General features: G+C 41.2%; 1 protein-coding gene and 1 long non-coding RNA gene across 5 annotated transcripts in view; one reads left to right on the forward strand and one right to left on the reverse strand.

The window, feature by feature from the left end:
* Positions 1–6,467: 6,467 nt before the first annotated feature.
* On the reverse strand, positions 6,468–8,405 carry LOC140555641 (uncharacterized). 2 transcript variants are annotated; one of them, XR_011979676.1, is made up of 3 exons: positions 8,282–8,405; positions 7,967–8,083; positions 6,468–7,662 (listed from the first exon to the last, which is right to left on the reverse strand). It is a non-coding gene; the product is annotated as an uncharacterized lncRNA (long non-coding RNA). The 2 variants fall into 2 exon arrangements; XR_011979677.1 differs by having other exon boundaries at positions 7,967–8,097.
* Positions 8,406–8,549: 144 nt separating this feature from the next.
* srcin1b (SRC kinase signaling inhibitor 1b) overlaps positions 8,550–12,624 on the forward strand; it is a 103,036-nt gene continuing 98,961 nt past the window's right edge. For all 3 annotated transcript variants that reach the window (XM_072680115.1, XM_072680117.1, XM_072680116.1), the window contains exon 1: positions 8,550–8,850. The gene's annotated coding sequence lies outside the window, so the exon portion shown is untranslated. The remainder of the gene's footprint in view (positions 8,851–12,624) is intronic.

Below are 12,624 nucleotides of genomic sequence, written 5' to 3' on the forward strand. Positions count from 1 at the left end.
TTGTCAGCTTGCTCTGGCTGCTGGGCTATGGGGTAAGGGGTGGCAAGACATAACTCTGTTAAAAGCATGTGGGAAAATGTGTTATGGTGTGATGAAACTAAGGTTGAACTTTTGGGCCATAATTGCTTAAGGTATCCCTCAGTGAAGCATGGTGGTGGCAGCATCATGCTGTAGGGCTGTTTTTCTTTAGCCGGTAATGGGGCCTTAGTTAAGGTGGAGGGAATTATGAACTGTTCCAAATACTAGCGTTGTGGCACAAAACCTTCAGGTTTCTGCTAGAAAGCTGAAGATGAAGAGGAACTTTATCCTTCAGCACAACAACGACCCAAAGCATTCATCCAAACCAACCACAGAACGGCTTCACCAGAAGAAGATGAAGGTTTTGGAATGGCCCAGCCAGAGCCCACATCTAAATCTGATTGAAAATCAGTAAGGTGAGGGATGTACACAGGAGATGCCTCCGCAATCTGACAGATTTGGAGCATTTTTGCAAAGAAGAGTGGGCAGATATTGCTAAGTCAAGATGTGTCATGCTGATAGGCTCCTATCCAAAAAGACTTAGTGCTGTAATAACATTTAAAGGTGCTTCAACCATATAACCACATAACCTTATACAACCACATTAGTTTATTTTACTTCTTCTTCCCCCTTAACATTTTTGTGTTTTTCACTTGAGATGTACAGGTTATAGGTTACATTATTAAAGGTGGAAAAAGTTCTGAAATTGTATATCTTGGTCTCATCATTAAACCTGGCATTTTAACAAGGGGTGTGTACACCTTTTTATATCCGTTGTATTTCCCAGTTTAAGACAGCACACAAATGCAGCATAGCTCATTTATTGTGGAAGTACTTTTTGGAGGAAGAAGCTGAGGGTACTAAAGCATATTCAGGGCTTAAATTTAGGGCGTCTTTAATTCATTTTGTTTCTTTGTTTGTTTGTTTTTTTAATTCACTGTTTGCATTCTGAAGTTTATCTAGCAGAGGGCGCTATTAGCACACAAGTCTGCTTTTGTGTGTCTCATTTAAAGAGACACAAATGCAGGTGTTAGCACTACCTTAAAATCAAGAGAAAAACATGTATCTCCATTTGTATCCTTTTGAAATGTTTTGAACCCTGGAGCTGCTCTGTACACTGTGTAAACAATGCTGGATGAATAGACCAATAGAAATGCTCTAGAGTACTTGGAATAAACTTTTATTTTACACTGACCTCTTATTCTGCAAAGCCACCACTTTGGAGATACATGTTTTTTATTAGACAGCAATTATGTGTGTGTGGAGAGTCCTTCAAAATACATCCCAGAATTTACCGCTATTTTATGAGGAGCTGGGATGCTACAGAAGTGCTGCTGGGGGTAAGCTCCAAGCTTTGACTTAGTGGTTGGTGTTTACAAGATATAATAGGAGCTCAGACTGTTAATAAAAGTTCATAAACACAGTTGCACCTAATTTTCGATAAATCCATTTTAATAAAGGTTTTTTAATTTTAAAGTAAAAAATTTATTTAATTATGTTTTAGCATAAGTTAATTAAGCATGCAGTTAAATAAGTGTTAAGCAGTAAGATCCACTACGGTAAACAGTGCACAGCTCTAGGGGCTTGGGGTTATGAGGTTCTATACTATATAGATATATTGAAGAGTATTAGTAGAACTGCATGTCCAAGCCAAGAACCGTTTAGGAACCTTCATTTTTAGAGACGTTTGTGAGACATTAGGCCTGGTGGGGCTAAAGTAACTGTAGACAAAAGGTCAGGGAGGTCAGTGAGTGTGTAATTGTACTAAAAGATATTAAACATGACACTAAACTAAATAATACAGTTGGTCATTTCGAATAATTGATCTCACCTTTCATGGCTTTATCACGTATAACAAAAAAAAAAAGATCTGATTGGTATCGGCCAATACTTACCACAAAGGTACTCGGATCAGATCAGGGGACAAAAATATTGGATCGAATTTCCAATTTAAGGTGCATATTAAGGATGTCCTAATCCGGGTCTGAGCTGAGTATCTTATTTTTAGATAAAGAAAAGGGGTAGAAATGGTCATATTTTGATTTTATTATTATTATTTTTTTGACAGTCAAGCTCCTTCGGCACCCCAGAAAAAAAGAAGAAGAATTTTTCACCTGGTCAGCCCCGGTACCTTTGGACACATGCTAGCCTCGGTCAGCCAGACACTCCGGTTGTCAGGTCTCCATGACAACGTCACCATGGAGACGGTCCTCTTCACATTGGCGCAGATCAGCTGTCCAGGTAAAGAAACCTGGAAAGTGATTTGCATGAATGCAGTGGGATCGGATTACTCAGGGCAGTGGCAATCAGGGCAGGATGTGTAATGCATTAGTACTCACGATAAGCACCTGTCACTTTGGTGCGATGCTGCTCTTACAGATAATGGCCCTTCATGAAGCCTTCAGGGGGCCGCGAGGCGTGGAAGAGTGATGACAGAGTGAAGGGAATGAGGTAGGTGCGATGGTTTAGCCGGGTGGTAGATGTGTAAACGGCTTATGAAGAGGAAGATAATATTTGGTGCGTGTTGGTGAGAGATGTGTGGTCATTACGGGATGCAGGTTGGGAAGCTTTATAATGGCTTTATAACTGAGGCTCTGCTTCGCGAATGCTGGTTTTAATTTTGTCCTGAATGGCGCACCTTACCCAAGCTACTCATCCGGTTACCCTTCTTCATTAGACATTTATGATGTATGATTTATTAAAGACCAAACGTTGCGCATGTGGCCATGTGGCCGCTGCACATTGTTGTCTCACACACACACACACAGTTCCATTGCTGTAAATGTTTTCTATACATGGCTGTCATATGTAAGGAAATCTTGCTGAGGGTTTAATGCTTGTGAACAAGTGAGAACCAGCGAGAAATTCTGAAAGTCACATTTTATTAGGCCTGTGAAGGTATGTGATCTGTCACCAAAACAACCCCCCCCCTACACACACACACACACTCTCTCTCGCCTTGGATTATGTGTCAGTAGGGAGTAGGGAGTGTCGCTGCTACTATAGGCCAGACACACACACAGCCAAACACATTCCTACAGGCAAGTATCCCTCAGCTACAGGACTGTGCACAAGTTAGAGACCAGTAAGTCTTTCGTTACTGTACTTCCAGCCAAAACCGCCACAATTTCTCGCAATAGCACAGAAGCTTCTACATCTAAACAGAAAAACTGATGTGTAAGTGTCTAGTTCTCCAACCTTTACCTTCATTACGGGTTCCGTTCTTTTCAGGAGCCCCACTTTCAGCTGTTCAGCACCCATCTCCAAAGTTCAGGCCCAGAAGTTGGAGCAATGTTCCCTTTTTTTTTGATCATCCAGGTCATTAAAAGTAATGGGTTGATCGGTCTGTTGTTCTGAGAACAGCTGCAGCTTCAGCAGTTGGCTGAGTACTGAGTCTTCCCACAGTGGACAGAAGGGTGGACAAAAACACTTGTGTAAAGCGAGGGTGCTTCATTTTCTCCTCTCTCTCTTCCTCGAAGACAACAGTGCTATGCACTGTTTATCTGAAGCGAGCAGCTTTGGTGGTCTTCCAGGTGTTGGTAGCTAGAAGTTAGAGGATTTTGAACTCCAGGTTTAGGGTATGTTTATACTTGTTGTTTGGTTGCCTTCATTCGGACCATTCAAAAGCTATCCAAACGTTTATACAAAAGTTCTCCAAAGAATATCTTAAAGGTTTTCAAATATTGTCTTAAGTCTTTTTAAGTCTTATTATTTTCTTAAGATCTTCGTAAGACCTGGAACATAGACCTTTACGCTGTAACAGCTCATCACAAACAGAGGGCAAATCATCGCTGTCCAATGAAAAATATGAATTGCCCAAATGGTGACTTTACAGGAGAAGGCAAAAACGGCCTTAACTTTGAATAGAATTCAGTGTAAAATAAAGAGAGTTTACTCCAAGTAATTTAGAGCATTTCTATAAGTCCATTTATGCAGAGTTATTTACACAGAGTTCAGAGCAGCTACAGGGTTCAAACCATGTAAGCAAAGGCTGGAAGTGGGACACAAACAGTACTTTTAAGAGCAATCTCCATGTTTAATCCAATTAAATCAAGCATTAAGTCTGTAACTACTGTGTTTTAGAGGCTTACCTATTGAACTCTTACACTCTAAGACAACTGTGAGGCTAAGAAGTTGTAAGGTTAAACAAATACTTAAAAATATATTTTTTGGAAAATACAGATGTTTTTAGAATCATTCTTAACCCCTTAACACTTATCACACACTATGGTGTATTGCTCAGTAACTACAGGGACTTCTGTACACACTGGTGGGGCTATTCTTTGGTGATAGAAGTTTGTAATAACACTTTCGTCCCACCAGCGGACCATTGTCTTTTTACAGGGTTACGTGCAAAGTTAAGAAGAAAAATTAAAAATTCTTAAAAAGATTTTTGAAGAATAATCAATTGATGACTTTTTTCTTTAGAAAGGATAAGATTACGCTTTAACATGGGAGGACATCCCTTTTTAGAATGAATACAACAACAGTTACGGAAGAGCTTTTAACAACAAAAATGAATAAAAGTAAGCAGGGTCCATGGGGATGTATGAGGTATGTACTGAAAGTGTGTTAAGCAGATGTGCAGATGAGTTATTAACCACAGGTTATAAATATATACGGAGTATAGAATGAACTCAACACATGCAGGAGCAACCATAGTGGATATTGCACTAATTAACATATTAAGGGATATAAAAAGCATGTACGATTGTATTATTGCACTAATGGAGGTATGAGGTAGTAAGACTTTAGATAAAATATTATTACTAGGAGCCACAAGAGTGAAACTGTTGTAACAGCAGCAGGTCAGGTAGAATTATTATTATTATTATTATTATTAATAATAATAATATAAAATTTATAATAATAATAATAATAATAGTGCAATGAGTGTGTTAAGTAATAATAATAATAAAAAAAAAACAATAATAATAATAAAAGACTCAGCATTAAGCATAAAGTTCAGGAAAAAAGCACACCCAATTCCAACTCCAATGCTTTATCAGTGGTTACAGAATGTACTAGGCACATTGGACATATTGGCATTTCTTAAACCGAGTAACCACTCCCATTTCAGTTATTTATGCCGAAATTTCTTATCCCATGCAAATTGGTCATAATATTTACAGACGTCCTGTGGTAAAATGACATTATTGCACCTACTCATGTAAAACTACTCCTGAATAGGGATTACTAGCTATTTTAACCATTTACTGTATACTTTTGTACATAGGCCTCTGCATTTCAGTGCACCTCAGCACAGGTTGAAAATTGCTTCATCGTTGCTTCATGGACGCAATACCTGCCAAAGCCCTGCAAGTGATTTTATTTACGTTCTTCTCCTGAGGTCACATTTAACTGCATTCCTTACTCCATCGTCCAGGTGAAATATCACACAGCTCTTAGCATGCACCTCGCCGGTCATTCGTGACCTTGTGTGCAGATTGCTTTTCAGGTACAGTAGTAATACAGTCTACCTACATAAGTTATTTCTCCTTGGATAGACACGAGGCGTGGTGTTCAAAGCTGATTAAATTGTGCATTTCGGTGTTTGTTGAATTTAGGCGAGGTGTCAGTGATGTGATAATTTGCTGAGTGGATATGGATGTTGTCTTGATGTATTATTTTTGTTCTGACACTCAAATTATGGTGTTTTTTTTATAATATACAAGGGCATACAAGAGAGCTGGATATGAGGAGGTGCCAAGGGACTCATAAGTCATGGTGACTGTATTTTGGAAAGTCCCAACAAGGCTCAGAAAAATATGAGAGGCCAATCATAGGCTATTCTAAAAGGATGATTAATTTGTGAAAATGCCATTTTAATCAAATGACTCCGTTGAAGGAACATTTGATGTATGTTATAGCTTAAAACACTGACAGGTCATCATTTTCTTTTTTCAAAGTTCTGCATTATACGTCGATGACAAATAAATTTTTACATGAGTGATTTTACTGGAAGGAGCAAAACAGCCCATTTGATAATTGAGTGTGACACATCCTACCCCTCCGGTTCCTCCACCCCTGCTGACATACATCTGCTAGTCACTCTTTTACAGACTCGTTCTTCACATTGATGGTCAGTTAGAGAGACTGTAAGTCAGAGTTCTTCAGTTCTGGCTCTGGTGGGCCGGTGTCCAACATCGGTGATGTCCCAGATCAAACACACACACCTGAACTTTTGGCAGTTGTGTTTAAGCAGGATAACCTCCAAACTATGCAGGAGAGCAGCCTTCCAGGACCAGAATTGAGAAGCCCTGCTGTATATCATACGTTGATCCACTGTACACCACCTTAATAGATTTAGACCAATTAGGATGTTATTGAATTGTAGACTTTTAACCTATTTTTTTGTATTCTTATAAACATCCTAAAAATACTGCATTATGCACCCCTATCCCACCCCTACCAGTTCCACTTGCAGCACTACGTGCCCATACCATAACAGTGCCTCCGTCATGTTTGGCAGATGGGTAATGCGGTATGGCTTGGATCTTAAACTCGTCTGTTCTGTTCTCTTCATTCTCAAGCGGATTTAACTTGATTTCATCTATCCAGAGAAACTTGTTCTAGTAGTCTTATCTGACATTTCTGTAAAGTCTAGATTCAAAGTCACCCCAAGCACATTACAAATAGGGATGTCCTGGTCAAGGTTTGTTACCCACCTATCTGAGTCTCTTAATGCTTACAATCAGCTGCTTTTTGTGTTTCTATAAATAATACAGCCCCACACTTACAATAAGATGCATATGATGCACTAATCCACACTAGTAAACAGTAAAATCACTATTTTTAGTAACAGTTTCTACAATCACATTACATTATAAACTGATCTACTTTGTCGGGAGCAACTTTTTAAACAACTGTTTTAAACTCTATAGAATTTAATATCTTACAGTCCAGTCTGACCATTCAGCTCCCAGCTCTTTTACAACTCTGCAGTCAGTGTGCGTTAGAGTTAGCCTCCTCCCCGTTTATGAATGCACCATTCAAAGCTGGTTTATAACCAAAGACTAGAGTAATTCAGAAGTAAAAACGGTTGCACAGCTGCAACCAAATTGGGTGGTTTTGGCAGTGTGGACATAAATGGCCAAAAATAGACCAACATTTTCTGGAGGAGTGAAGAGTTTAACGGATGAACTGATGGCTTCCACACACTACAAGACTTGTAGAGGTTGCTGTACTGTTCAAACTAAACAACTCCATCTCTTGTAATGGTGAATGTTGAAGTCGTTGTGGTTTGCCCACTATACGACTGTTCAACGACTGCAGGTCACACATTACAATCGTTCCAGGAAAAATCACAGATAACAGGGATGCTAGCAGGCTATGCCCCTGCACCACACACACACACACATGTAGATGCATGATAAGGCTGGATTTAATAAGTCCTTTCGCTTCTTCCTCGGCTTTACTCTCTCCTTGCGTTTCCATTGGCTGGAGCGCGATATCGCACTCACTGCCAATCATAACCTACAGGATTTCGACCACAGGTCCAGATATTTAACATGCTAGATATTGTTTTATGATCAGATCGTGTCTTTGAACAATTCACACATGGCAATCTAGAGATGATTTATGAGCCCCGAGTGAACACAGATTTGCCTCCGAGCTGATGTTTGTCCTGGCGACTTCCAAAACCTGTCGGCAAGCAGAAAATCAGGGCCAAAATCGTGTAGTATGAACTCAGCATAACACACTCTTTACATGCTGCTCAGTGAACCGGTTGCTGTTGCTGCGTCACGTTTACAACTTTAAGCCAAAGTTTTCATCCTCCACAAACTTTATGTTCCACCTTATAATAATAATACACCAGCTGAAATGTTCACACTGTAACTGTGGCGCTATTTAAGGTGGAATAGAGGGTTAGCATTAAAACCAGCTTTAAGCTTTTGTTTTGGCTGCTAACTGGTGACGTAACAAAGCTCTGGTTTGTGTTACTCACCAAAATAATGTCACAGATGAACTCTGTCTTGGATAGTTTTCCCAAGAAGGAGAAGTTCGTCTGCAGCAGCTGAGTATCAAGTCTATTATTGGAGCCAAGAAGAAGCCATATGGTGCTCTACGGAAGGAAACCTAAGGATCAGAATTGGATTGGGACCTCAAAATTGATATTACAAAAATTGTCGCTGTCCAAATACTTATGGAGCTGATTTCATACCTACAGAAATCCTGCATGTATAGCATATATTAATAGTAGCATTTGATATGTCGTTGCTCTATTAACAAGCATGCACTCCATCCATTGCCTCTACTGTACCTCATTAGGATGTGATTGTTCATGGAAAGCTTTTCCGCTCTGCCAGTCTAGGTAATCTGCAGCAATTTGCTCGTCAACTCCCCTGTTTTCAGCGGCTGATTTATTCCATCTTCCTCAGGCTGTGTGTGTGCTGTGGGGTGCTGTGGCTTTAAGAGAGGAGAGTGTGTGAGTGTGTGTGTGTGTGTGTGTGTGTATGGAGGGGGGTGGTGGTTTGTGGGGACTGCATGAATATCAGATGAGGTCTGGCTGTGCCATGCGGAGCTAAAGCCCTGCACCAGCATGTGTTTGACGTACTGACACACGCACAAACACACACGGCCGCGGCACGCTGACCAGCAGACGACTGGTGCTCGCTGCCTTTTTTTTTTTCTTCTTTTTCGGAGAGAGACGAATCTGAGGGACAGATGGAGGAAGAGAGGGAGAGGGACAGGGCGGGAGAGAGGGATGAAGAGATGAAAGGAGAGAAGGCGTCTGCGTGAGGGAGAGGAGAGGAGAGGAGAGGAGAGCAAGCCGAGCACTCGGATAAAAAGAAAGAGGAGGAAAGGAGAAGCGCCTTCGGGTCACTGCGGGTACGTAGTGGTGCAGTACTACTACATCTACCGGTAGAGTAGCATGGGGACTCGATTGCATGGAAAACTGCCAAACTGTTCTCGGATCAGCCTAAAGAGGGTGACTTCTATCATTGCCTTGGCCAGTATCTGTGTGTCCTGAATGTGTGTGTGTGTAAGTGCATGGCTCTGAAACACATCAAAGCGGCTTCAACACTGCAACGGCTGAGAGATGTAAACCCAATTATGTTCAAATGCAATCAGTATTCATAAGCTATTACATGCTCCGGCATGTGGAGAGAGAGAGAGAGAGAGAGAGAGAGAGAGAGAGATAGAGTGCTAGGGATACTTACTCTGCTTGCTGGGAGATGATATATAGCTCCTATGGGTTTTAATGCACCCTAATGGACCTTGAATATTATCTGAATGTGAGCAGCAGATATGTGTATATAAGAGAGAGAGAGAGAGAGAGAGTGAGAGAGTAGGATAAGAGAGCTGGCAGGCAGTAATTGCTCTGCAGACGAACATCAAAGAAGTGATGGGGCGATATTTGGGCAGAATGGTAGAAGAGAGACGAATAGGAAAGAGGAGAGCAGACCTCTATTATAGATGAGAGGGAGGACAAGGGAAGCACAGGATGGGGTGATGTAGGCAACAGAGTTGAAAAGAGAGGAATAATGAGGAAAAGCGTGAGAAGACAGCCACGAAAAGGACTTTCTAAAGAGCCCTTGGATTCAGAATCGAGCAAAGGTGAGCTAGACCAGAAGGCTGTAAATTCTAGTGACCTTCTCTGATCTGAGCAGTAGACTGCTATGTCCACAAGTGCAGCAGCTAACCCCAAGACTGCTTCAGGGGTGCAGGACCCTCCTACCTATCTGAGTGAAGAAACAAGGATAGGGATGGAGAATATGATGGACAAAAGCCGGAGGTACAGCTGACACAAGAATTAAAATGGGACATAGAGTGGGAGTTGTTGGAATGTAGAAAAGTGTGCATGCAAGAAGCCGGCTACAGTTGATGGGTACATAACAGCAATAGTATGGTCAAAAGTCATACACGCATTAACTCACTCAGAGCTGGTAGACTACACCTTATGTGGACAGAGGTGATGTGAGATGGTGCCATTGGGACCAAATAATGCCACTGAGATTTAATGATTTCCATAGGCCCAAATGAGGGCAAAAGAATGGCATAGTAGCATAAGCATCAGCTGGTGCTCCTGGGATCAATTGGTGCCATTGGGACCCAATAGTGGCACAGGGATCAGGGAGGGCCCTGGGACCAAATAGGAGAAAAGGGATCAAAAGGTGTCCTTGGGAAAAAATTGTGGCATGTGGATCAACTGGTAATCCTACGATCAAGTGGTGCCATTAATACCAAATAGTAGCTTTGGAATAAAGAGGGGCCACTAAGATCTAATGGTAACTTAGGGTTGAAGTGGTGCCACTGGGATGAAATGGTGGCTTAGAGATCAAGTGGTACCAAACGGTCAATGATCAAATGGTGTCATTGGGAACTAATTGTGGCATGTGGGATCAAACTGTGGCATTAAGACCAAATGGAAACATGGACCAAATGGAAGCATAGAGATCAAGTGGCATAAATGGGACCAAATGGTAGCATAGGGATCAAGTGGTAACACTGAGATCAAATTGTGTCATTGGGAACAAATTGAGGCATATGGTTTAACTGGTAATGATCAAGTGGTGCCATTAATAGTAGCATAGGGATCAAGTGGTGCCACTGGGACCAAATGGTAGCACAGGGATTAAGTGGTGTCATAGAGATCAAGTGGTGCCAAATGTATTGAGTGATCCATAGAATTACTCAGCTTTATTTCTAGGTAAAAATAATGTTTTTTTCTAAGATTAAAAATGATTTTCATTTTTAAGTTTAAGGCTTTTTCATTTTAAGTTTAAGGCTGATCCTCCGCTGACCTTGAGTTTCTGCCCAGCATTAGTGTAGTCTATATCCAAGAACACAACCAGCTGAAATGCATCAGGGCAGCTTTATTTACCTGGTTTTTCTTCCTGTTTTTGTTTGTTAATAATACATTTCAATCCCCGGAAAGCTGTGTGGCAACACCTCAGTGACAATTAGCGGAGGCGTGTTTATGTCTGTGTCTGTTCGGTTTTACCTCCTGTGTGGGGACCAGTGTTCACATACAGTGAAACTCCATACTATAGCAGCATGCTCTTTCAAATAACAAGCTGCATATAGGAGGAGGAGGGGACCAGAGAAGGGGTTATCAAGAACATAACAGTACTCTTGATGGGAGTAAATAGCAGGAACAGGTACATGGCTGTGTGGATATGACCCAGTACACAACTAAAAGTGCGCAGTATACCATAGCATAATACAGGGCCTCATAACTTCCTGTTAGTGATTTAGTGTTAGATGATTGACTACAGCTGGGAGCTTCTCTGTGCCCACATAGTTTGTTTGACAGCACTCCTTGGACTGACCAACACAGTAGTCAATCACTACAGATCTGAGAAGGTGATGATTGTAGATATACACAAGAAGAGAATGCCTCTTGCATGCATTTCTAAACAGCCGCTGATTCCAAGAGCATCAGTTCAAACATGAGTTTGCGTAAGTTATCGGGAGGTGTATCTACCTTGCCTGAAAATCCACATAGTCTGGATGGTCGGATGGTCACCAAATTTGTGTGTTTTTCTATTGGAGATGGGTATTGTCACTGATTCTGCTGCAGAAAAAGTGCATGTCATTGGAATCACTGAAAGCCTAATAATGCCATCACCAAAAAACACATTCCTACACATTTTTATCTCAACTTCTTTCAGGTATTGCTTGTTTTGCAGGGTATCTCCAAGTGGTGTAATTAAGCTTGGGAGCTTTAACAGTAATACCGTATATCATTTCAAAATACTAACGGTGTCTTAAAATGAGGAAGGTATGACAATTATGTTGTGTCTGCTGTCAGATTTAAAAGAGCCACAGTGTGGGGCCTCACTGGTGGTGTCACGCTCTGGACACAGGTGGGGGAAAAAAATAAGCCCACCGTAGTTCATTTGAAAGGGATAATCAAGCAAACCTGGATATCAAATGTGCCTGAAAACAGTGGAAAACACTCCTAAGCCCATTCCCTCGACTATAGGAGCTACCCGGACTGTGTTGGCTAACTTATCTAATGCTAAATCTAGTCCTAGTTAGCTTCGACTATGGGAGCTACCCGGACTGTGCTGTGATGTTTAGCATGTTGACTAACTTATCTAGTGCTAAATATAGTGCTAGTTAGCTGACTACAAGTCCAACCATGGCTCTCCCAACACCAGGCGCTTGACTCCGCTCTCAGACACAAGTTTTTATGACCAGCACCTGACCAGTGTCAGGATCTCAGCAGTTAGTCAACAACAGCTGAACCGAGCTGTCTGAGACTTGGTGGAGCTGTAGCCGAGCTAGCTCAGCAAAGGGTAGCTTAGCGAGAGAGCTACAGATCCAAAACGCTGGGGTAAAACCTTTAAATTCAGCTTTGAATTAATTAGCAGACTGTTATCCTGCTAACACGGCTAATGCTAACCAGCCTCTCTCTCTTTCCTGATTCAGAGCAGTTTAATGTTTGCAGTTAACATTCATTCAATGACAAATATAAAATTGTCCATTTAGTTTTCCACCATGTGAACAAACTTAACGTCATATTTGATCATTTTTTATCTCCTTTTTTTCTTTTTTGCTGATCCGAAAAATTATCTCATTTGTGTCCCAAAACCCGTGATCCGATCTGACCTGTGCGTTTTGTGATCCGTTGCACCACTAGTATATGTCTTCCGT

Source organism: Salminus brasiliensis, chromosome 5, assembly GCF_030463535.1.
Source record: "Salminus brasiliensis chromosome 5, fSalBra1.hap2, whole genome shotgun sequence".
NCBI lineage: Eukaryota > Metazoa > Chordata > Actinopteri > Characiformes > Bryconidae > Salminus > Salminus brasiliensis.